The 23,607-nt window shown below is 46.6% G+C and overlaps 1 protein-coding gene across 9 annotated transcripts in view; it reads right to left on the bottom strand.

Moving 5' to 3' along the window:
* LOC111248619 (latrophilin Cirl-like) overlaps positions 1–23,607 on the bottom strand; it is a 451,353-nt gene that overhangs the window by 399,529 nt on the left and 28,217 nt on the right. For all 9 annotated transcript variants that reach the window (XM_086988339.1, XM_086988338.1, XM_086988340.1 and 6 more), the window contains one exon: positions 16,063–16,112. The gene's annotated coding sequence lies outside the window, so the exon portion shown is untranslated. The remainder of the gene's footprint in view (positions 1–16,062; positions 16,113–23,607) is intronic.

Genomic DNA, 23,607 nt, shown 5'->3' with positions numbered 1-23,607 from the left:
AGAGGTGGCGCCCGGATCGCTCGATCAACAACAGCAGTACCCAACAATAAAAAAAAGGCAACCGAGACAGTCGTTCGGGAAGTCGGTCAGCCGGCGACAGGTCAATGTACTGCTTGATGACTAACCATGCACGGCGTAGTTAGGACTGCTGACTAATTAGTACCAGCAACAGCACAAACGGTACCAGCCAATGCTTGCGGGGTGGCTACAGCTGTAGTCGCAAACATGGTTCAGACGCGATAGACGAGCAAATAAGACATGTGTCTTCCGGTGTTAAATGAATGCGATGATTGGCCCAAAGTAAAATTGTTGATGGCTGCCGTAAGACCTGGCAGAAACAGTCACAATGCGCAATAACATACAATACTAATCAATGCCCCAGAAGAACTATGGGTGTATAAGGGTGCAGGCCTCGCATTGCGTATGGGCTACGCCGAGTAGAAATTAAGAATGCTACGTTGAATATAATAATAATAATAATAATGGATAACAATGGTATATAGACAAGCACATGTTATAAAACGTAATCGCGCGGCTCGAGACCATTCGTCCACAGGTTGTTTCAGCTTTCGACTTTGCATCAGGCGTATGCTCAGAATAATGCCAGTGAAAGTGACACGGGCCAACTTCAACCCTGATCCGCTGAGGTTTTGTCTGTCTATCGTAATGGCAGGCCTTCTCTCTCTCATCATTAGTATTCAATGACGTCTGTTGTCCCAATAATCTGTTCAATTTAATTGCTTGTATCCGCTGCAACTAATAAAGGAAAGGCGACGACCGAAGACAATTTATCATTGAAATCGACATATCGTGTATCGGTACATGTATTCATATTCGCTTGAACGCATCGATGCGTCTGTGCCTCGAGAGTAGGTTAATAAGAGTGTGTGTTTATTTTATTGAACGCAATGCTGACCAAGAGGTTTCTTGCGGAAAGGCACAGATGCCTTTGCAGCCCCATTTGCTTTCCTTATCTAATCCTTAATGCACACTTCCAAAAGCAGGCGGTCCAACTGATAAATTGGCAGTAGCAGAACGGCGTCGCAGCGGCTTGTCGCCATGGGACTTGTGCCCTTCTCTTGTTGCTCGCGTATCCACGCATGCCCCGCGTGCAGGAGTACTTTAGCCAGTATCCGAGTCGATAGAGGCTAGAAAACGTCGCCTTACCGTTAGCCGTTGCATTGTTAACGTGTTCAAATCACGATAAGCTAATACTAGCAGCCATAGAATCCTGCCTGTCTGGAAAGTAGCTGATTCGTCTACCACTGGCGAATTCTTATAGACTTCGATGATAGGTGCCACTTCAGTCCACCGCTCTTCACCCTTCCTTGTCGAGCTGCCCCGACAAGGAATCGTTTTCAGCCAGTTCAACGGTGACCTGGGTCGCGGCTCCTGCCTATTCGCCTCTAGTGACATCCTTACCATATTCACCCTTCATGATTAAGGGGCTGACGTTGCCAGTACATCCTTGAAACACTATAGACCGATCTGCCTCAAAAGTCCTGCTGCTTCAAATTTATATTTACTGATTACTAATTATTTATATACTGTTAGTACGCATTGTCTCAATTGGATCTTATTGGTAAAGTGGTTTTCAACATCCTAGTTTACCGGATTTCGACTAGATTCGGATAATATTCTCCAAGGAAACCGTTCTCATAGCGATAATGACGGACCGTTCCAATGCTTATGGAAGGCGCATGCATGAAGTACAATTCATTGACCAAGTGGCTCTTTTCGACCCTCCGGTACTTTACGAGTAGCACGAAGATAGGTTAGGTGTCAGGAGCGAAGCAGGCTGCCAGTGTTTATAAGATCAGGAGGAAGAAAGGTTGGCTTGACTTTGCCATCGACACTTGGAAGTCACAATTATTGTACCCGACCTTCCGCAATAGGCAATACTACCCCCTGCCCTGGCCTCTCGCTCCCTCACGCGATAACATAACGACCCCAGCGCTACAATATTGCCACGAGCACTCGCTCCTGTCAACGACTAGGACAAGACCGTTGGATTGTAGGCTGCCGGCTCTGTTGATCTCTGGCACCCGCTTCAGCAGCAAGCAGACAACAAACAGAGAAAAGCTCACGAAGAGTGAAGCGTAGACCAGCTTGGTATTAGTCACTCACCTAGTTTTGCCGCTGTTATTTATCTGGCTTGAGTTCTTTTCTTCGTAGCCTCCACACTATAGTGCATTGCATTGAACATTGGAACAGACCAGTAGCTCTCGTCGAACATGAGCTCCATCGTAGCATAGCAACGGTATTATTATACGACAATTTTGAATTACATTGAAATAACTCTTCGACTGTGAATTGTTGGCTGTTGACAGCGACGACGAATAGAACGACAACGACCTGAAGAACTCCTCATTCTTCCTGTCGTAGACATCACGATGATCTACATCTGCCGTATACTGTCCTTATGTGAAACGATAACTTAGCAAGAGCCCCAAACCGACTACATCACCGGATCATTTCACCATTATTATATCCCTCTTCAACTCCATCAGCCGAACGACTGGCTCTAGCTGTAGAACCTGGCTGACATCGGGCGTTGACTTGAGTGACTTGTTCCCAAAGACAACCTCTCCGTTTGAATACTACTACAACGCGGATCCTTGGCTTTGCCCCCTTAACTTCGTCCTAGCGAAAGCCCTTCTCAGTGCCAGCAACCACCCGAGGCAAGCAGCGCTCTCAGGGACAAAACGATTTTCGAGTGGCATACATCACCGCAATGAAGGCACTAGTCAACGCTGAGTCGTGCGTGGTTTGTTCGGCCGACCCTTTGCGGAGGATTCGCTTACCAGCGCCGTTATCCCATGTTCTCGGTGGTTCCAACAGCCATCCACTTGGAGCATGCCGAGCTGTCTGCCAGACGCTGCGACCACCTTGACATAGAATCAGCGCGGCTCAACCATCCATGCCCTTTCAAGACGATAAAAGAGCTGCAGAAAGAGACAGAAAGCAAGTGGAGGTATAAACGGCTTCAACAAGCGACCGCGACCTATGCGTTACCAAACTGCCCACGAGGCGTGCGTTGTCGTCATCGCCTTTGACAATTTCTCCTTTTACGATCCAGCCTATAACGATATTCCTATTCTCTACGAACCACTGAACCTATCGCTCAATCGAATCGTCAGACCGTTCACACAGGGTATGTTCGCTAGCCACCCACCATATGTTGCCGCAAAACGCCACATGTGCTTCAGTTTGTACGTCTTTAAGTACATGTGAAACGCTCGAAGTATACATTATATTTAGGAAAACATCGACTGAAGCATCCAACATTCATCTTGCGTACTTGAGTTTTCTTTGTAGCGTTGTCGTGTCATCTTTTCGTTCTGTGAAACAAATCAATCAAAATGTTTTTGATCGTTAGTTCATCCACACAAAGACGAGTCTAAATTCAGCTACGGTTCAGAGTCAACGGCACAGATCGTCGAGCATAGCGAAGTAACGTTCTATTATTTGTATTTCTAGAGAATGAAGACGATCTACAAAATGTCGGTCGTTCCATCCATCCATCCATCCATCCATCGAATTATTTCATCCTCGTTCACATCTGTTCGTTGTTTGTTGTGCATTAGACGAGACAAAACTGTTCGCAAAACTTCAGTAATAACGTCGCGCAGCAGTTTTTTCGAACACACGTATATAGCTTAAAAACAATGCCTATATTAAAGGAGATGTTTATTCATCGAGCACATCGGCAAAAGGCACGTTTTGCGGTTAAATGGAATTGCGACCTTCCGTACATATTCTTTTGTCTTTGTATCTGTTTTATTTGCTCTCTCCCTTATTTGCCTCCGACTATCTCCGCCACAGCGAAGTGTCATCTTTTATGTCGGCCAATTCCCATATGCTACAAGGTGACCTCATCGCCAAATCTGACGATGGAGACGAGTCGATGACCAATCTCCTCGACTAGGCGGTCATTCCGCGACGCACCGTTAATCTCTTTGGTATATCAAAGCCACGATGGTAATGACAACAATGAATGTTGTTACCCATCGCCATTGCTGTTGCCGACGCCCCTCGTGTTAGTTAATTATGTTGCAGTGAAAAATGTTCGTCTGCCCCTCATCTTTGTTTCAACCTATACATCTAGCCGCTCTATCTTTACAGATTTGCTGCTAACAATATCATTTCGCTCTTGCTTTGTAAACAAACGAAGGCTTAGCAACGAGACCCGTGACCGCGACACGACACGCACACGTTTACGCATCATGTCAACTGTGTACACCCGGTACGATAAATTGTACCATTTTGTGTGCTATCATATACACTGGGTGGCGCGTCTAAATAGAAAATTTTCCTCATGCTTTGCTATTGGTGTTCACCATGACAAGTTAATTGTTTTCTTCTAGAAAAAGTGGAATTTGGCTGTAGCACTCACTCTCCCTACTACGAATACCTGAAAAGGTTTTCCCAGTTTAAATGCAACATTTGAAACGAGGTGAAGTTTGTATCGTCGAAGGCCGGCAGATTATTATCGGACAAGAATCACGCAGCTGCTAGTAGTACCATCACTAATATAAACGATCATACCAGCAGCAATGATACTAGTAAGCCAGTGATCGAGACTACCCGAGAAGGACCGAGTCTGGAAGGTAAACGGAAAGACGGAGCAAGCGCAGCGAGATGCCGGTAATTAATGACAGCCGGGAGTGATGACGTCTGCCGCGAATGATGGTTTCTTCTCCTCGTTTACTGAATGACTCGATTTTCATCAAAGGAACAGCAGCAGCGGGCAAAACGACAGCGTCGGTCGCTGCACTGGCACCGGAAGCAATTATCGGCCGCGCGAACGAGTATATATCTTCATCTCATCATACTCCCACTTCATCCACTTATTCTTCGTGGTGTTGCTTGAGAGGATGAGCGTACGCCTACATTCATATTTATTTGCGTAGAGCGATATATTGTGTTTCATTATCGCTGTGTTGTGTTGCCCTTCGATAGATGAGAAGCGGGTACGATTTGGTTTTTATTTAGTATTGCGATACGTATATATCGTGAATATATTAGAATAGCCTACATCTTCGCTTACCTCAAATTTGCGGGCTTGCAGACCCTTGGACAGTCGTATATGGATCATAAAATATTAAATGATAGACGCACCAGACATACCTCAGCGGCGAAGGGCCGACGTAAGAGGTACGGGGCACAATTACATGAGCATCTGCGAAGGTCTTGAAGAGGAATTACAAGCAGCATCGTTCTATAACAGTAATAATTGACCAATGCTGTTTATACGATGTAAAATAAATGGCGAGCGGGAGCATAGGAGGCAAGTGACGACTTATAAGAGGCCAGTTACTTTAGCATGGTTGACAATGCATGCCTGTTGTATGAACCTGGTAAATAAAATTTATTGATCCATAAATAGATAACCAAGTCAATAAACTACAGGTGATAAATAGTTTGAATTCCACGCCCAGAACTGCGTCAACACTACGCCCGACTGGTGCCGGCTAACTATCCCGATCGAAATAATTATGATCGTGCACCAGGTACAACCATAGAAATAGTGCATCTGAATATCTCATATAATAATCTCAGTTATATAATGTATATATATATCTATACTGATATGCCACTATCGCTGGTAGACAGAAGAGGAGGGCTTTGCAGACGGTTATCGCTAGCGTCATCCCGTGGGTTAACGGAATCAACTACATTAACCTCTCCGTCATCATTACACTTCAACGTTCGGCACCAACTTGATACGCTAGCTTGCACAATAGCATCATTATGTACCGCTAGAGTATTGTTAATTGTAGGCCATGATATTTACGTGATGAATCATGCACAGTTAGTTTTCAGACGGCCTTTTTCAGCACTTGTTGATGTCAGCATAAATCATCTTCAGGAGAGAATTAAGCAGAATGAAAAAAACAGTCCATGCCAGCACCGGCAATCGACACCGAGAGGAAAACATGTCGAGAAGTCAGCGGTAGCTGTGAGTCCGCTGGATAACGAACTATCTGCTAATAACGGCAGTGTGCGTCAATAATTGACGAACGACTGCCCGTTGCGACCACGCGCTCTCGTTGTACCCCTCAAGAGGACGGCAACAACGTCAGCACAGTGTACATATATGTGTGCGACGACAGCTGTAGCTGTTGTGACTTCTACGTTTGCAGAAAGGTTTGTAGTAGAAGAGATTTCTACAACTATGACTGTACATGAATAACATTAATAGCAACAAATTATGGCGGCACGACGTTAGTCCAGAAACTAGTTAAAATGCATGTAGCCACGGCGCCATTCGGAGCGGCTGGTAGAGTAAAGGAGGGCAGGACCGAAGCAGGTCGACTTACCAGCATCATAAGTGTCACTAACATATCGTATAACAACGACAACAGGACAGCGAAGTAACGCCGTTCAGGGTAACATCATTGGTAGGATTAGCGAAAGAGCGAACCGCGCTATTCTTTTTATAACGGGTAGGTACTTCCTATACAATTGAGCGATTCTGTATTGCTAGATGCATGCGTTGCTGCGTTTCCACCACGCACCATTGCTGTGTGCTTTCCATAGTCCGTCACGGTGGTACAGTATATGGTATAATGCGGCGTCTAAAGTGGAAAATTTTCCCATATCTAAAATATTTAAGACCTGACATTCCTGACGGAATGTTTGTTTAATATAATTACTCGCCATTACCATAAATAGTAATCCACGGGGTTCAAATCCGGCTGTTCGACAGATAGATAGATAGATAGATACGTTCATACCTCGCTCTGCAATATCAACAGAGATAAACCGATGGGCTACTTCGTCGGAAAACATAGTCTTCCTTCACACACTTCGGCTATACACGACTTACACAATCGTTTGTACGAATCACAGATAAGGTAGGCCTCTTCAGTGAACACGATACACAGAACATGAACCTTGAGCAAAAATTTGTTTCTCCTTACGATACGCACATGCTTTGAAACGCAAGAAAACCAGCTATCATTTCTGTGATTAGTCTCTACATTATGAATGAAAAAGTTCTCGTCAAAGAAAAATCGAAAACCATTTAATCACTTGCTTTTATCTTCCTCAGAGAGTACCTGTCTGACCTTTGCGACTTATGACTTATATCTCAAGTCTTCGTAAGCAATCTGCAACGCTGTACCCTAACTTACAACTCCCCTGATCGAAACAACGGGATCATTAGAAGTGCACTTGGGTCACGGATGGCACCTATTCATTCTTTTTAGATATTTCACTGTCTTTTCTCTGCCGTGGGAATCCGGCGAGCTGTCGTGGAACCCTATATACGTACACATATGTGATGCGGTAACCACTCATTACGTGTAACTTGTTACTCATCAACATCAACGCAAGCAGGAGCAGCGGTGTATTGTGCACTTATATACAGTTCAGAGAGAGGATTCGAGCAAAATTAATTTCTGAACGCTAATGATGCCCCATGGTGATAACAAATCGAATGAATGAATGAAGATTACCCGAGAACAGTGATTGTGATATTGTTTATATGCTACACTTTTAAATTCCGTCTGTGCATTTATGTACGGCAGGCACACGTAACGAACAGAGACAATAATATTCGTCGGTCTTTCGAGACACCAAAATAGAGGAAGACAACGAAGATAAGGAAGGGAGGAAGAGAAGTCAAAATCGGAGAAGGGAAGGCACTATAATGTAAAGGTGATTAATTATTGGCAAACTGTTTTGGATGTTGTCGGCATGACAAAGACCCGCGCCGCATCTTCTTGTATACAATAAAATAATCAGTTTTAATAATGCACAGGTTTATTCTATTAAATCCTGTCAAGGAAGATTTTATTTGACGTAGTTAATTTACAGTGGACGAGCGGAAGCATCTGTCAGGACAAATAAAAACGCCGTGCCAAATAGTTACAGGCTGTATTAACTATAGGAAGTTACTCGTGGATACAAACTTGATATTATCCGCTTGCATGTAACTTCAATAGTGCAATAAAAAAAATAATCCCGATAATAAAAATGAGCTAGCTTAGTTACTATCTGCATATCATCTGCTGTGTCCTTTGTGTCGGTCGCTTGTCAGAGTACGCTATGGGGGGCTAGGTTGGGTTTGCTGTCTGCGTGAGAGAATCCACACGGCGCGCGTATTCAAGCGGCCGCTTGCTTTGGCGTTGTAACGTCAAATTAGGAATAGTTTCATTTCGTTCTATAAATCATTTTCATTCTATAATTGACTCGTTCATCAACTCTCGCTAGATGTAACGGTTGTTTCTCGTCCTCATGATTAATAACCCATATCTTCTTTCTCCCTCCCTCCTTTTCTCTAATTTTTGGGTCGCAGCTAACTTTCCTGCTGAGACATATCACACTTCAATGGTGCCTTCACACTGTGTTTACCGTTTTCTTCCCTCTTTCCCTATTTTCCTATATGGAAAGTGTATATATATATATATATATATATACATTTATACATATATATGTGTACTGTTGCAAAGACGCTGCAGACAAGCTAGCACTAGCAGACTCGCGCATATAGCACCGCCCCACAACACATAAGGTACGAGACAGGCAGGCAGGCAGGCACAGGGAGCTAGTATTTTGAGTCGCTGGCTGTCAAGTTTGCCGCTTAGAGTAGCATCAGGACGCCAGAGAGAAAGCAAGAGAGAAAAATGGGTCGAGAGAGGAGGGGAGCGATGGTCGCTGTCAGTTGGCAGTCTAGCTGCTGCTGCGGCGGCAATCTGAGTGCGCTAATGAGGCGCATGCAGAGGTAGGCAAGGACGAAAGAATGACGCCGCAGTGTGACAATCATGACGACAACGGCAGCTTCCCACCCGGCTCTTCCTCGCTACACTCTATACGCACATTTTCTTACCAATGTTTCGTGCGTATAGACTTCTCCACTTTCTCTTTCGCTGTCTCTCTTTAACGGATTTTTTTTTCATAAACGGCCCCAACTACGATGAAACGATAGCCCTTACCCCGCACATACGGCAGCCCTAACAACAGTCATATTAATATATTTTGCACGATACGGCCACGACATGCGAACACCGACGGTCGATCGACAGCCAGGTGGCCACAAGACTAAGCAACGTTACAAATAATAGAAAACAGAACGACTTATTATCGAGATGCGGAACAGAGAAGCAACGAAGTGAAGAATAGAACGGCGGAAGATCTTTGACGCGAGCAACCAAGCTTCGTACTTGTAGGTGCTGCACGTGGACCCCTTATCTTTTGACGACGGTAGCAGCAGCAGCAGCAGAAACGCTATGATATGCGCCGCTTGCACTCGGCTCAAAAAGGTGGATAGCAGCACCAGTTAGAAACGCCTTCCGCGCTCAGCGTTAACTCGCCACCCACACCATCGCACAGCATACTTCGATTAAACTTAGGTGAGTATCACAGGCCCTCCTGCCACACCCGTTGCGGCTCTGAGTAGCCTGAGCTCCTCGATCGATTACTGCTTCCCTCTGCAGCCCTCAGTCCCCAGCAGAAACATCAAAAACCGTAGCCAGCGAGCATTGGCCATCGTTGCTTCTACTCAAACGCCGGCGAACGCTTTGTCTCGTCTCACTACCGACATGCACTTTTCACCTAAGATGATGGTGGCCTTATCTAATAGCCCGGGAGAAATGCGTCTACACGCGGAAGGCTGCGTGGCCTATCGCTACCGGCAGTAATCTTTTTCTTGGTTACTTTTTTTATGCGTTTCCTCGCCCTCATTATCATGTTACACATCGCCTAGTTACGGACTGAGGTGGGGTTTAGCCCCCGAGCGTTGATTAACTTCAATGAAAGAGCAACTGCACTAATTCTGTAGCCAATCTCTTCAGAATTTCGAAATAGGTGCAGCAAGTCCATTGTTGCTAAATATTATTAACGGAAAAAGGGGGATTGGGATGTTGAGGGAGAATGCGAAACGTCACACAGCCAGCTCGCAGCCAGATAAGTCAAGAAATCAATGAAATCAGAGCCGGCTCCACTACAAAAACCTTGCACAGGGCTACTAGCCATGTGATCGAAAGAAAAGAAAGATAGCAGGTAGTAGCGGCAAAGAAGGTGCAGATTCGAACAAGCTCGGTGGCTCAAATAGCTGTGTCATGGCAAAGCTTTCACTTGATAGGAATGGATCTAATGATATAGGAAGTTTAAGGGAGAAACAAAGGGAGCTCGCTTCTGGCAACTACGCGACGCGAAGAGCGATACAACGACAACCAGGCGCACACGGGAAACTCGGAAATTGAGTCTCTCCCGCTTAAAAACTCTTCTGTTCTCTTTCGAGTCAGTTTTACGTCAATCAGTCTGAATCCCCGCAGCGTTGGTAAGTCCTATGTTCGCATTATTTTTTTCTCCACTAACTCTGTTTCGCTGAGCCGCTTGTTGCTACGGGCGATGAGCAAGCTGGTCCCACCATGGTCGACAGCCAAGTCAGAGCTGGCGCTACCGCCTCTTCTCTTTCTCTCCCCCCAACAGGCCGTCTTCGTCGACTAATGTTCTAGTAGTTCCCATTCAGTCTAGCTGCCATATAGACATTTTTCGGAAGAGATTTTTATATCTTCCGCGAAGAGACCAGTGAAACGTTTCAAGTTGCATGGTTGACACCGTCTCATACGAACGTATTCACAAAGTTACCGATTATTAGCTACAGGAAAAGTGCATGCATTTTATTGAAATGCAGTTGTATCTCGAGCGGATTTTTCGTAGAGTTTCGATTAACCAGCACAGCACTGCTACAAGGCCGACTAAGAATGAAACCATGTACCCCTGCGTGTCCCTATGGTTGGTCACGTCGTTCGGGTTAAATTGCCGCAGAAGCTTAGTCGGCTCGCAGCCGTCGCACCCCCATAAGCTACTTTCTGTCCAACTTTATACAATGACATTGCGTACGAAACGACCGGCCTGTGTGCACATGTTCGGCCGCAGTCGAGCCGTAGGTCCTCAAAATGAAACGAGGCGAGCGCGACGTGGAAAAGAGGGAGTCAGTCCAACGGCCTGATGTTTTGGAGGTATTAGTCATGGTACGCCTGCTAATATCGGTCAGGGGGTGCGCCTAGCTGGATACCGACGGGTAGGCGCCGTGACCTACAGCGTTTTGTGTACACACGTACACATGCTTATACAGACAGAGCGAAGTCGAGAAATGCGCAAGAGCAAGCCACGCTCGCTCCGTCAGCGATGACGCATAGCTGGCAGGTTCCGCTGATAGGGAATCGTGGCTAGAAACAGCTAACAGTAGATGAAAGGACGATAGAAGGACGGGGGTCGGTAACAGAAGTGCCGCCAAGAAGCCCACGAGGTTCGGCGCTGCAGATTTGCATGCATCGTCCTACAGCAGCCGACTTCGTTTCCCGAATTCTTCCAAAAGCAACTGCCCCCACCTTTTCCCTCTCAACCTTCGAGCTTCTCCTAGATTCCGTCATTATCTCTTTTTGAATCTCTGAACCTGCGAAGCAGCATCTTCGTAACAAAAATCTGTCTTGTTGTGAATACGCTTGCCTGCCTGCGTTCGTATGATGCACGCAGGTCGGCTCGGGATGCCTGGTATGGGCCTCTACTATTTCTTTCATCCTTCATTTGACGTATCACTGGTGCACTGGATGAATGCAGTGTTGCGATATATTTCTTTCTGATGCTGGGCGCACCATGTGCCAATCAGGCTGGCCTGCAACTTTGGTGTTATCGGCAACCAGCGACCTATCCTAGTTACTCGTTCGTTTTCGCGAGGGAGACGGCATTCGGATACCGGTCGCGAGACAAGCGACGGCTTCTTTTTCGTTGTTCTGCAATTGTCACTGCTACAGTAGTCGATGCTATTGTTGTAATTGTTGTGTTACAAAGGTCTGCATCTGCTATTCGTGTGTTCAGACCTCTCTCTCACCCTATATTGCTCGCTGTTCTTCTATCGCAGATCTCGCTCGCTTTCTATCCTTATTCTCATTCCATAGAACAAGCTGTCGCTCACGATAGTAACTGCTGCTTGGTCGTGACTGATAGTAGGTCAGTGCAGGCTGGCTGGCTGGCTGGCTGGCTGGCGACAAGAAACATGTAGCAATACGGCCGATTTTTTTCCCTTGAAAAAAAGGAAAATTCTTTCTACTTCGCACATATTAGGGGATCGCACAAAGTTTGGATAGTTTTACATAGACTACCGTTACATGCGTCACACAACGGAACATTAAATTTGGCTGGCTGATGGTTGTGAACTCCACTTCAGTGTTTCAAGAGCTTAGCAAGCTACTTGTTATGGGAGAGCATCTCAGCAGACCGTGCATTGGACGCGATGCTTAGTGAACCAAAGCTGCAAACGATATTTTGGGCACGGAACTTTCCAACACCTTTTTAAGAATGAATGAGTGAATATCCCGTTCCGCCGTTACTGCCGATGTGGTATCCATGCCGTCTGCTAGATACACGCGTGTCTAACGCACGGTCTTATTTTCTGTCGCCTTTTATCTCGTAACAGCAGCGGTCCATGCGGCATGCGGCAATAGCCGCTAGTGCAAAATGATCGTGTTCGCTGTAGTGGAACATCGTCACTACATAGCTACTATTGTATCATGCTATGCGGACAGCGTGTCAAGCAGAAGAAACGGTCAGTCAAACGACAGAAGAAGCTACTGCTATGGTTTGTAATAAATACTATGCTATTAGAGAATTATGAATAGCAACGAGTTCAAGCTAATAGACGACAACGCGGTTCAGTTTACAGTTGTTTTGGTGGTAGGCGAGCATCAACGAGCAACAGTATTCTGGCCGCAGAACTGTTCAACGATGATGCAGAAACTTGGCTGGGTAGGCGAAAAATTGACCTTGTGTTAACATGAATCGAACCTGATCCACTGAAAAGTGTCTTAATCATTTTCTCCTTTCCCTATAGCTGAAAGCCAGTTGACTTTACCATTGAAAGAAATCTATTGCAGAATGAATGCACGTGCACCGACAAAGCTTAAACTGGGAAGCCAACAAAGGAAGGTACACAACGTAGGTAAACTTCTACCGTCCGTTTTGAAATTTAACTTAAAGCATCCGCTCAGGTCGAGTACGCATACCAGGTCAATGGAAGTATTTGATTGCCCAACCATTTTATGGACTTCCGCTGGCACGCTGTGCTTATCGCCGAATATGTACAGTTCTTGGTCAACAGACAGATAGGTTTAGAGTATACGTGCCGAGATCTGCAATCCTATTCCATAGGCCCTTCGCCCTCTTGGGTTCTCTTCTATTCAGCTACCTTTCAGATCTCGCCTCACACAGGTTTGATCAAGGCGTCAACTCTCCGAGATCCCATTGCACACAGTCCCAGTGCGCACTGTTTTCTCCTTTCCTACTCATTTAAACCGCTTCGAAGTAGCATCCGGCGCAGTTTGCTCTCAAGTCAGTGTCTCCAGGCTAGGACAAGTGCTAAAGAGGGCACTTAAGCCGTTCGCTGTCCACAGTTACTCCGCACCCCGGACTCGTTCGTTCACCTGAAAGCAACAGCTCCCAGCGGTCTTCGCCAGTCCGCTTAGCCCCATTCGACCCTTTTCGTTACACACAATGCAGCGCCTTGTCATTTGACCGGTACGTGATGCTAGCAGGCACCATCTGATATATTCGAATTGAACGAGCGAGAACTTTATTTCTACAATTCACCACAGAAAATCAGCCTATCGTCAGCAGCAGGAGTCGACAGCAAATCGCTTTTGCCGTCGTTTACCTTTCTGTAAGTTTATATAACCTCGGTCCACTGCTTTTAGCAAGCGACTCGTGTTGCTTTAATAATTGTAGTAGAAGCAAAAGCTGGTCTTGTTCGCCAGTAGTTTCTCGTAAGTTCGTGGTAGTGCGGACGTGAAAGTGGATGCTCACTCGTCTGAAAGTCCTTTCGGAAAGCTGCTCCTTCCAATTACCTCGAATACACCTCAGGGGCGATCAGGAACACTGTGCTGGGGCGCATGGTTTCTTTACCATCTGGGCCTGAGGATTGTGATCCTACGAACTACGGTAACTTCCTATACTAACGTAGTCGCTTTTCATTGAAGCGTCATACGGTTTCACTACAGAGGCTTTTTACATCTATAGCAATATATCCAAAAATACCGCGGCTAAGCCGCTAACATGCGTTACGCATGAGGAAGAATATTTCTTTTCACAATAATCTAGCCCTGTCGTGTTAGAGGCACACATCAAAGTAGAAGAAATCTGAGGAATCATATTATAAATTACACTAAAGTTCCTGTACCGTTCAGTTACTATGTTCCAATATCTTGTTTTTTGCGAAAGATTTACATGGTTGTTTCAGCTAACGTAAATATCTTCCCTACCAAACAACAAATGCAAATTTGCTTTGAACAAGTGCGTTTTTGTTAAAATGGCGCATGCCAAATTTCAAGATGTATACCTCGTGCACACCTTTGGACATAGATATAATAATATGCACTTAGAGCTTTTCGTTAGTTTTCGTCAACGGACTTAAGTCGAGATCAGCGCAAATCCAGAGAAAAGGGGTAGCATACCGCGTCTGGATTTTTCTAAGTACGACCCGGCATGCTTTGCCCTTGAAGAGGATTACGCGATTATGTGCGCTTCCCGAAACATTTTCAGCATTTCTCTTGTAGACATCCTGGAAGAAGACAACTGCCGCGGACCGGTTGACATCTTATGTGCCAGCTTTACTGTACCCGCAGCTAGTCATCCCTATCCGGATTCAAAGAGCTTCCTGCTTGTTCCTCCCTACATCACTCCAGCATCACAATGGATGAACGGCGAGGAGCAGCACGTCACAGAAGTACGTTAGGCAGGCTTTCTGAGATGCGGCTCCAACAGGCTCCAGTTGAGACTGGTGTTAAGGATTTCGCGTCTCCAGTCGCAATGCAAGGCGACAGCAAGCTCCAGCCCACCCAACCAAGGAACGGAGATGTATTCACGGACGCTATACTTGTACACATCCACTATAGGCATATATGCAAACATATACAGGCTCATAAAAGGTGCACTTACAAGAGGGCTACCCGAAAATCTAAGCCACACGCAGTTACGCCTTGCTTCACAGGCGCAAAGCTTATCTCTTGTATGTTTTTATACTTACCCACCGATTTTGTGACGCCCACATTTCGATCGCTGGTCCTCTCGTCTAAACCTTTGTACGTCTAAAGGGTGAAGCTTGCGAATAAAAACATTAGAAAGACGCGAACCACATTAAGAAGAAGTCGGAAAACGCATCATGAAGGAAAAGAAAGAAAGGAAAGAAGCTCATCGAACAGAACGCACTAACCCGCTCTCTGTACCAGCTTGACATGATTTGACAACGACATTGACACACCACCGTACAGGTCAACTCACGAGCCGTTGCCCCTCTTTGCCCTGTACTTTCATCCGTATGGATCTATCTGTCCTGTCGGTCCTCGTTCAAGATCCATCGTTTGCTTGAATCATCTAGGACCTGGGTCTCAGACCTTCCCCCGTTCGTCCAAGAGTCATACGACACCCGTTGCGGGGCCGCACCCGTGCAGGTAGGCCTGCCATAGAGCTGCCATTCTTCTTAGAATAATATATCGCACTCTCAAGTATATCGATCAACATTATTTCTGCAGGATGAGTGCTGCAAGCTGATAGAAAAGCAGATGGACGCGGATGAAGCGGACGCAGGCGAGATAGCAACCGATAATTCGGAATGGAAACTCCACTTGCCCTCTGGGTTATCGAAGGAGCGTCGTTGCCATTGAAGAGATTCGAAACAAAGATGGCCGGGTAAAGCACAATGATGAAAACAAGTAGAAACTAGGCACATAACGAAGAAAGACAACGGCCAAGAAGGTCTTCCTTCTTTCTGCTGTCAGAAAAGCAAGAAAAGAAAAAGAAGGAATGACACTGCAATAGCAGCAAGAGACTGTCCCGACGTATCAGCGGAGTCGTATTAATGGCGCTACGCGCGGGGCAAATCGGACACCGGCGGCAAATAACTCTGCTGAGCTATTATTATCGTTCTCATCCTTGTTGCCGTCGCTGCCGTTGTTGCTGTTGTCCTTATCTGCGTTATGTGTGTGCATACATATCTGTGATATAAATGACTGCAAACCATATTGTCGTTGATAAAATATGAAAAATATGTTCACGTACCTTATATGCAGGACGATCGTTCCGGACACCAATCCATCTCAGATGCCAGTCTGAAATAGAAAGTAAGATTCAAGCACGTCAAGTTTAATAGTGACGTTTTCTCAGTACTAGTAGGTTACGACTGTTCATACGAGTATCGTACGAGCGATGATACCGCGTACGCTTTTTGTGCAGTACAAACTACCTATCTTATCTTATGCCCTCTACCCTTTTGTCTTAAAGCAGACACACCAGCGCAACAACCACTACTGGAACTAGCACCACATTGCCACAGTGGTACTCCATTGGTATCATCTGATGAAGACACGCACGCGACCCCACGCGTTTCCCGGACACCCTCAACGCTTGCGTTGTGTGGCGCAAGCAATGAGAACTCCCTTCCATAAAGAGTCCTCGTTTCTCATATCTCTCATCACCTCGACTGTGTTTACACTACTGCTATAATTATCATTTGTTGGTGTTTCAGAGAGGTGATGGAATAGAAGGAAATTCATCTAACCCATCCCATCTAACCATGCAGAAATAGCTTGCCGCGGTTGCGACCGCCTTTAGTTAATGCTGGCCACCGAGAGTAACTAATTCTCTTGGGGCCCGAGCAACGGGTTGTCGCACTGCCTCGTTCTCGTTGCCTGGTGATCTGAGGCTCCGGGTCTTGTAGGCCTGGCGGTCGAAACAAGTCCAATCAACCTCCACATGTAAGGTCCTCTTCTTTGCACTGCTTTGCGTCTTCCAGAGCATAACACGAGTAGGATGCGCAGATTTCGTTGGGCTATAAGATCATTCCTGTTCAGCCATGCTACTTTGTTTCCTCCGTTTTGGCGCAACAACGTAGAGACCTCACTTCGTTTTCGTTACTGTTTTTCTCAGAAAACAAAAATCTTCCCTATTTTATGCATTCGTTAAAGTTCAGCCACTACGACTGCCCCGAAGATGAGAGCGGAGAGCCATGAAAGTAGATACAACAAGCTAAACGAAGCGGAGGCGATTTTGTGGCAGGCCGCCACTAACATCGGCTGCGCATGAAAAAGCCAGCTCTCGCTCTAAAACGCTCTTTGTTTCGCCTTCTCTATTCTATAACAGGAACTGCTGTTCCCTTTCGCATTGAGCTCTTACGTGCATTTAGAGCAGGAGGTTTGCCTCTGAACCTGCTTCTGGAGTTCTTTCTCAAGGCTCCTCGATGGGCTTCCAACCAGTAGCCCTGTACAGGCGGAGCACCAGGGCTATGCCCTTGCTCAACGGCAGCAGCCGCAGCAGCAGACTACCATATGCTGAACCTGTGCTCTTTGATGTGAAAGATCGTGCTGTGTCGCGCCTTTGTGTGTCCGACTGGGTGCGTGCTGCAAGGCTAGCCCGTCTCTGTATGGGATAGGTATGTACTTGTGTGTCTATGGAGGTGCTGAGAGGAAAAACGACGGCGGGTGTTGGCACAGCAACGGTGGTATCGTAGAACAGCGCAAGTGGCGGAGTAGGTGGCCGCGGCGACGGTAGCCATAATGATACAGTCCCGAACTTCATCAGCTGCAGTGTATGTTAACCAGCAGCTTGCCGTACAATACGGCCTGCTTAGAGCATCATCGCGGTTCGAGGCCAACTTAGCGCAGCTTAACAAGAGGGAGAGCGCGGTCTGGTTTTTTCTTTCTTTCGTCTACCGAGGAAACCGCTAGTACGGTGTAATACTGCTGCTGCGATCGTTCTGTGGTGATGCTGATAATGCTGTTGGCGCCGCTACCACCGTCGCTTTTCCTATCGTAAGCATCTCATTAAATTTAAAAGCCAACAACTATTCCCTTGATGATCCAACCTCCGCTCTTTTAGACAGGCAGGCTGCTGTAGCAGCAGCGGGACTAGCCCACTACTAGCAACTAGGCGTAGTAGTGCCAGTAATGGTAACGGTAACGGTAAGACGGTTGAGAAACAAACGGAGCAGACGGCGCAATAGAGAGCGGTGACGAGGCGGGGGGAAGGCTAAGTTCCACCTAAACCGGGATGAAAGGAAGTCGCGGACCTTGCTGCAGGCTCTCGCATGCACCGAAAGCAGTGGCGGCGACGGCGCCGGCAGCAGCAAAGAGTTTCGAGGCTCAGAACACGGTAGAGGTATAAGCCTTTATCGCGGCAGTGGCGCTGCCATGTGGAAAGCGCGATATTTGAAATAGCGTCGGTCGCGATTCGCTCACTGCTATTACCCCTTGCCCCTTTCTTATATCCCCCTCACCGCTCGGTACAGCCATCGCCTCTTTCTTGCAACTATACCCCCATTTTCTCTCCAACTATGCCATTTCGACCACTCTTCACCAGTCTTGTGTCTTCTCCTCCGCCGGCATCGTCCCAGCAGTCTCGACAGACTGCGAGCATAGCACACACCAGCTAGTTTTCCTGCAGCAGCAGCAGCAGCACCAGCGAAGGCTTCCAAATCTAAATATATGTAAAGGCTTATATGAAAGCGCGCTAGCCCAGCAGGACAAGGCCAGACCGCCGACGAGCTGCTTTGCTTGTTCTGCCTGAACGGTTGCTGCCTGAACCGGACTTCCTGCCAAAAGCATGTTAAAGGAAAGCACTCGAGTTGCTCTTCGAAAAAAATGGAAAAAAGGGCATTAGAAATAGGAGCGCAAAAAAGCAGCGTTAAATATATCGAAACGGCAACGGGAACTGCCGCCACAACCGATCGCAACGGCAATCACCCACCTACTCAGCTAAGACCAGCTCCAGTCTGCCGGAGTATAGCACCTACCTTGATACCGAAACAATATAAAGGCGGATATCTGGTTCACGCGCGATGTGGTGAAATGATGAGAAAAAAGGACCCGTCGTCATTGCAGCTAGCGGCTGCCGTCGCCGCCGCTGCGGTCGGTCACACAAGTGAGCAAGTGCCTGTGCGTGTGTGTGAATGAGTAGAACCCTCAAATTGCATTCGTTTGGATTGGTTTGTGTGGGCATTCGCTCGTTCATGACGAGAGTCAGACAGAGCGACCCTGTTGGATGGCTGGATGGCTGGCTGGCTGGCTGGCTGGCTGGCCTGTCTGCCATCCCTATCTGTCGTTTGCCTCTCGTCATCTTTGCTCGTTTTTTGCCCATTCTTAAAAGAATAAGATGGACTCGGCACCGCTGCACCGCCGCGTGCGACGGCTAGATCGTTCATAAGTTGAAGCAGTAGCAGCAGCAGTACCAGCAGGGCGAAAAGCACCATTGGGCAAAACAATGCGCGGCTCGTCGACACTCTCGTGGCAGGAGCGCCTTTTCGGTGACGCTGACGAGCGCCCGAGGCAGGACGAGAAGAGGTAAAGAGAGTACTCGAAAGAATGAGACGTCCCTAGTGACGACCTCCGCATTGAGGTTTATTATTCGAAAGAGTGCGTACCCGATAGAACGACCAAACGACTGATAAAAAGGAGAAAAAGATGGAAGGAGTGAAGTAATAACGTAGATGCGCGACGGGGCAGACGACCGCATCCTTACGCCACAAAACATCGCTGGCGCTAAATCGAATCGCTTTCGTTGCAAAAGGCGTCTGGTGCGTCGACGCCATCACTATTTCATGCAGCACAGGCATAATCTTCTTCTTGATACTTTGCTGAAACGATCCACCTAATATAACAGCTAATCCAACAAAAGTGGCAGTAGATGCAACTTCGCTTAAGATCAAGAGCGAGCTACGTAAAAAAGTTGACTATTTTTCGGGTCATCTTCGTTAATTTGAGCCATTCATGCAAAAATTCATGAAAAGATGCATGTAGCATAGATTTTATATAGGCATAACTAGCAAGAAAGGTCCTAGCTGCCAGGTCATGTCTGCTGTGACTTCTGACGGAACTACTGGAGCCCTTGTGCTCTGCAAGTAGTACAACGCAATCGCTGCTACTTTGGCTGATGTCCCTGCTGTCGCTGTTATTGCTCCGCCGTTGTTAACGTCGGAGTTGCAACACTCAGTAGTGGTGTTACGGCGGACCTGGCAACGCTACACGATCTGGTGCGACGTAGCGCATAGCCGCTAATAGCTTTGCCTTCTCAACACACCCAAGCGCCTGAGGCATTTGGGTCCTGTTCTGTCCAGGTCTACCCTACCCGAGCCCCATGATGCTTCAACTACTCAATAACATGATCATGCTCTGCTAATCCGGACTATGCCTATGTGTCTAGCAAGTTCTGCCTTTCAGCTTTCGCTATTAACTTGCGTAACAAGATAACGTCAAAACTACCTAGCCACCACCGGTTGGGCTTGTCACTCTGCTGCTGGTTGATCCGTTCGTCCATGGATTCGTCTGCTGGGAAGATCGCGCTTGTTGCTTGAACGCCAGGCAGAGCGTGCGTCACAGCTCGGTCGGGGGCGCACCCATCGATGCATATAGTTAGAAAGTTATTAGTAATTATCGAACGGGCTGCACTCAAAAGTCTTCGTAATGTGTTGATTCTCGTCACATTGCATGCGTGTCAGCAATTATCTTTTTACATATTATTTTTTTTTGTAGTCTTACCAAGAAATATGTTGCCTGTTGTCATACTGACTGGATCGCTAAATAATAGGTACTTTATTGATATCCGGTTACAATCATAACGATGGCCGATATCCATAAAAGATAGAAAAAGATCACTTTGCTCACTTTAATAGATATGACGGTTTCATCGATGTTTCGACACTTCAATATGCATTACCAGTACACTACATCGCTCATTGGTGTTTACTTAAATAATACTTTTAAACCGTCAGTGGATATACTTTGGCCGCTTCGTTCATTTCTCACCCCTTTTTCGCTCTCTTTTTAATAGGACAGTCGGTCTGAATATACACGCGCCTTTTCTTTCTCTTACGCACGGGACCGCTTGCCACCCTTCCATTGGCTCTGCTGCTCCTCCCCCCCCCCCCCCCCGAACCCATCACGGCACAGTGGGGTCGTCGGCAGTTCCATTGCTTGCCATTTTCGAGCCGCTTGCCTGCTGTCTGGGGTTACCCAAAACTGGGGGTTGAGTGGGAGAAGCTGGTGCTATTGCTGTTTTTAGATGAAATATTTTTACTCAGTAGCCATCTTTTAGCACCGCGGCTTCGTTTTCTACGTCCTTCTGACGTCCTCTCCTCCTTGCTATATCTTCCTGTGCTTTTCTCCTGCCATCTTCACCGTAACCCTCTCATTCATGCTTATTTCTCATCCATCGGCGCTTCCCACTCAGAGGGCGCAGCAGCAGCGCCAGCAGTAGCAACGAGGGCAATAACGACGAAATATCTTAAAGGCAGTGTAGCGGCCATTCTTCAACCATCTCAGTCGGCCTTCTCTTCCTGTTCTATTCCGTCTTCATTCGGCCGGACGACGGACCGATGGAAAACGCTTAACCCGTAGCAAACGGCCAGGATAGTACACAAAACCCATCATGGAGGATGAGCAACATATAGCACCTTCGTTTCCAAGCTCTTACTCTGACTAAAAACGTGAGATTCCTACATTTTTTCTTCTCGTCGTCTAAATCACGCAGCGAACGCCGGAGCATGGACGCTGGTAGGGCTTGTACGGTCCTAAATCGATCGACACGCTGCCCCTGTTTCGCTTATATATCGTGGCGAGATCCGTGTGAAAACATGTCCCCAGGGTTAAAGAAACAGGGCCAGGAGGGCGCTTGGACAAAAAGCGGTTGCAAGACAAAACGCAGGCGAAACAATAAAAGTACCTAGTAGGCTCCAACCTCATCGCTCGCCCGTTTCTTCTGCCTAGAGACAACTGATTTAAGCGTTCCCCTGGCTAACGGCTGAAGAGATCTAAGGAAGACACTTAGCCGCACCTAGGGTAATGCCGGCCGGCACGCGAGAACCTATAGTCACATCCTGCTTTTCGCTCTAATGCTGTAATTCTTATCGTCCCTTTTTCAAAAGGAACGGTACTCTAACTGGACAGACGTCAAGAATGCCTTAGCCATATAAGATAGCAATCCTTTTCGAACAACCGCTAATAGTAAGTGAAAATCCGTGAAGGACACTGTCGCCGTGTCGGAGTACTATGATCTACTCGAACGACGTGTCGCAGGTGTCAACAAACATGATCCTTCCACGTTGACGTTTATTATGCGCAAGCCCTTGTGACACTATTACGATACGTTTCGTGTTTAATGCCAAGCTGGATAGTTTCTATGAGATATTTTTGGATCCATGAAACATTAGCTATCAAAACAAGTTTTGAAGGCTCAGCTTAATATGGACAGCAGCCAATGGCCCGATGAGATGACGTGTAAGGATTGCCTAATCGAATATTTAACGCATACGTGGAAGTTGATCGTTCGAACAACATTAAATATATTCAGGTTTTTATCTTCTCAGAGAATGTTCGAGACGATTTCTTTTTCTATAGTTACTGATTTTAAAAGTTCATAGTTACAAGGAATTCGTCGCCATATAGTAAAAGATAAGATTTAGTTTTTTCAACAGATCGTAAAGTTTGAATTTAGTTCTTCTATCGATTCCCTATAAAATGGCTACATATGATATCCCCTTTTATAGCTATCTATGAAAGGGCTGCTGTCGGAGCCTCGTTTCCTTTCAAGGTTCGTTGTCGTTAGCAAATTCGTACTCAACCAGACTCCAATAGCTCATGCCGACCTAGACAACACTATGTCGATTTCAGCCATCTTCCTCAACCACGTGAGTCATCCGTTTCTCCCTAGCCGCTTCATGGAAAATAGAAACGAATATCTTTCGCTTTGCAATTGCGAAGACAGCAGCATTTATGTGGAACATCCAATTGCGACAATCGTCAAGCTATCGACTGATCGGCGGAATCTTCTCTCTCCGTTCTTTCCAAATCTCTATCTTTCGTTTGCTTTCCTCTTCCTTTAAGGAAAAAAGTTCTTCCCGATTCCCCTCTTGCATGCGACCGAGCTACCACTGAGGACGACGACGATGACAACAAATATCTGGAAGTAATACTTGGATGGCACAAACACATACGAGAGGGCAGCACTACTCGCTCCGCCAGATCCAAAGTGCTTCTATAAAAACAACCTCTAACAGTTCATCCGGACCTTACGGTTGCTGGCCGCTTCCGGACCGTCATCTTATCATCCGTTGTTTCGCTTTTTATCTCTATTTATCTTTGCAGTCTCGGAAACCTGTTTTTTCTTCTTTGTTTTTTATCTGGCTGCAAAATCTCCTGTTCTTTCGTATCTGGGATGTCTTTGGAGTTTGTTTGGGCGTCTGTGGTCCTTTCCCAAAAAGAGGGCCGCGGGGCAACCGGAGACACTAGCGTCATATAAGATCTATTCGTGTGCTGCTTGCAGTGCTTGGTCCCGACGGACGAAGACCATCTTCCAGGAAAACGAAAATTAGCGGTTCTCTTTCAGCAGTTGGAGCATCATTCCATTTAGCTTGAATGGCAACAGGCTTCCCGAAGCCACCGTTGCATCGCTTCGTGGAACATTGTATACGGTGCACCTAGTGCGGTCAGAAAGCGGAGAAGCAGAATGAATACTCATACGAGACGCAGAAAACCGAAGAGATCGTCCAAGACCGAGGTCACATTCTACCAGGCAATTTCTAGATGTGAGATTGATATGCACAGAATACATGCATAG

The sequence above is a fragment of the Varroa destructor genome, unplaced genomic scaffold, assembly GCF_002443255.2.
Source record: "Varroa destructor unplaced genomic scaffold, Vdes_3.0 BEIS01000004.1, whole genome shotgun sequence".
Lineage (NCBI taxonomy): Eukaryota > Metazoa > Arthropoda > Arachnida > Mesostigmata > Varroidae > Varroa > Varroa destructor.
This window is presented reverse-complemented; position numbering and strand designations above follow the sequence as displayed.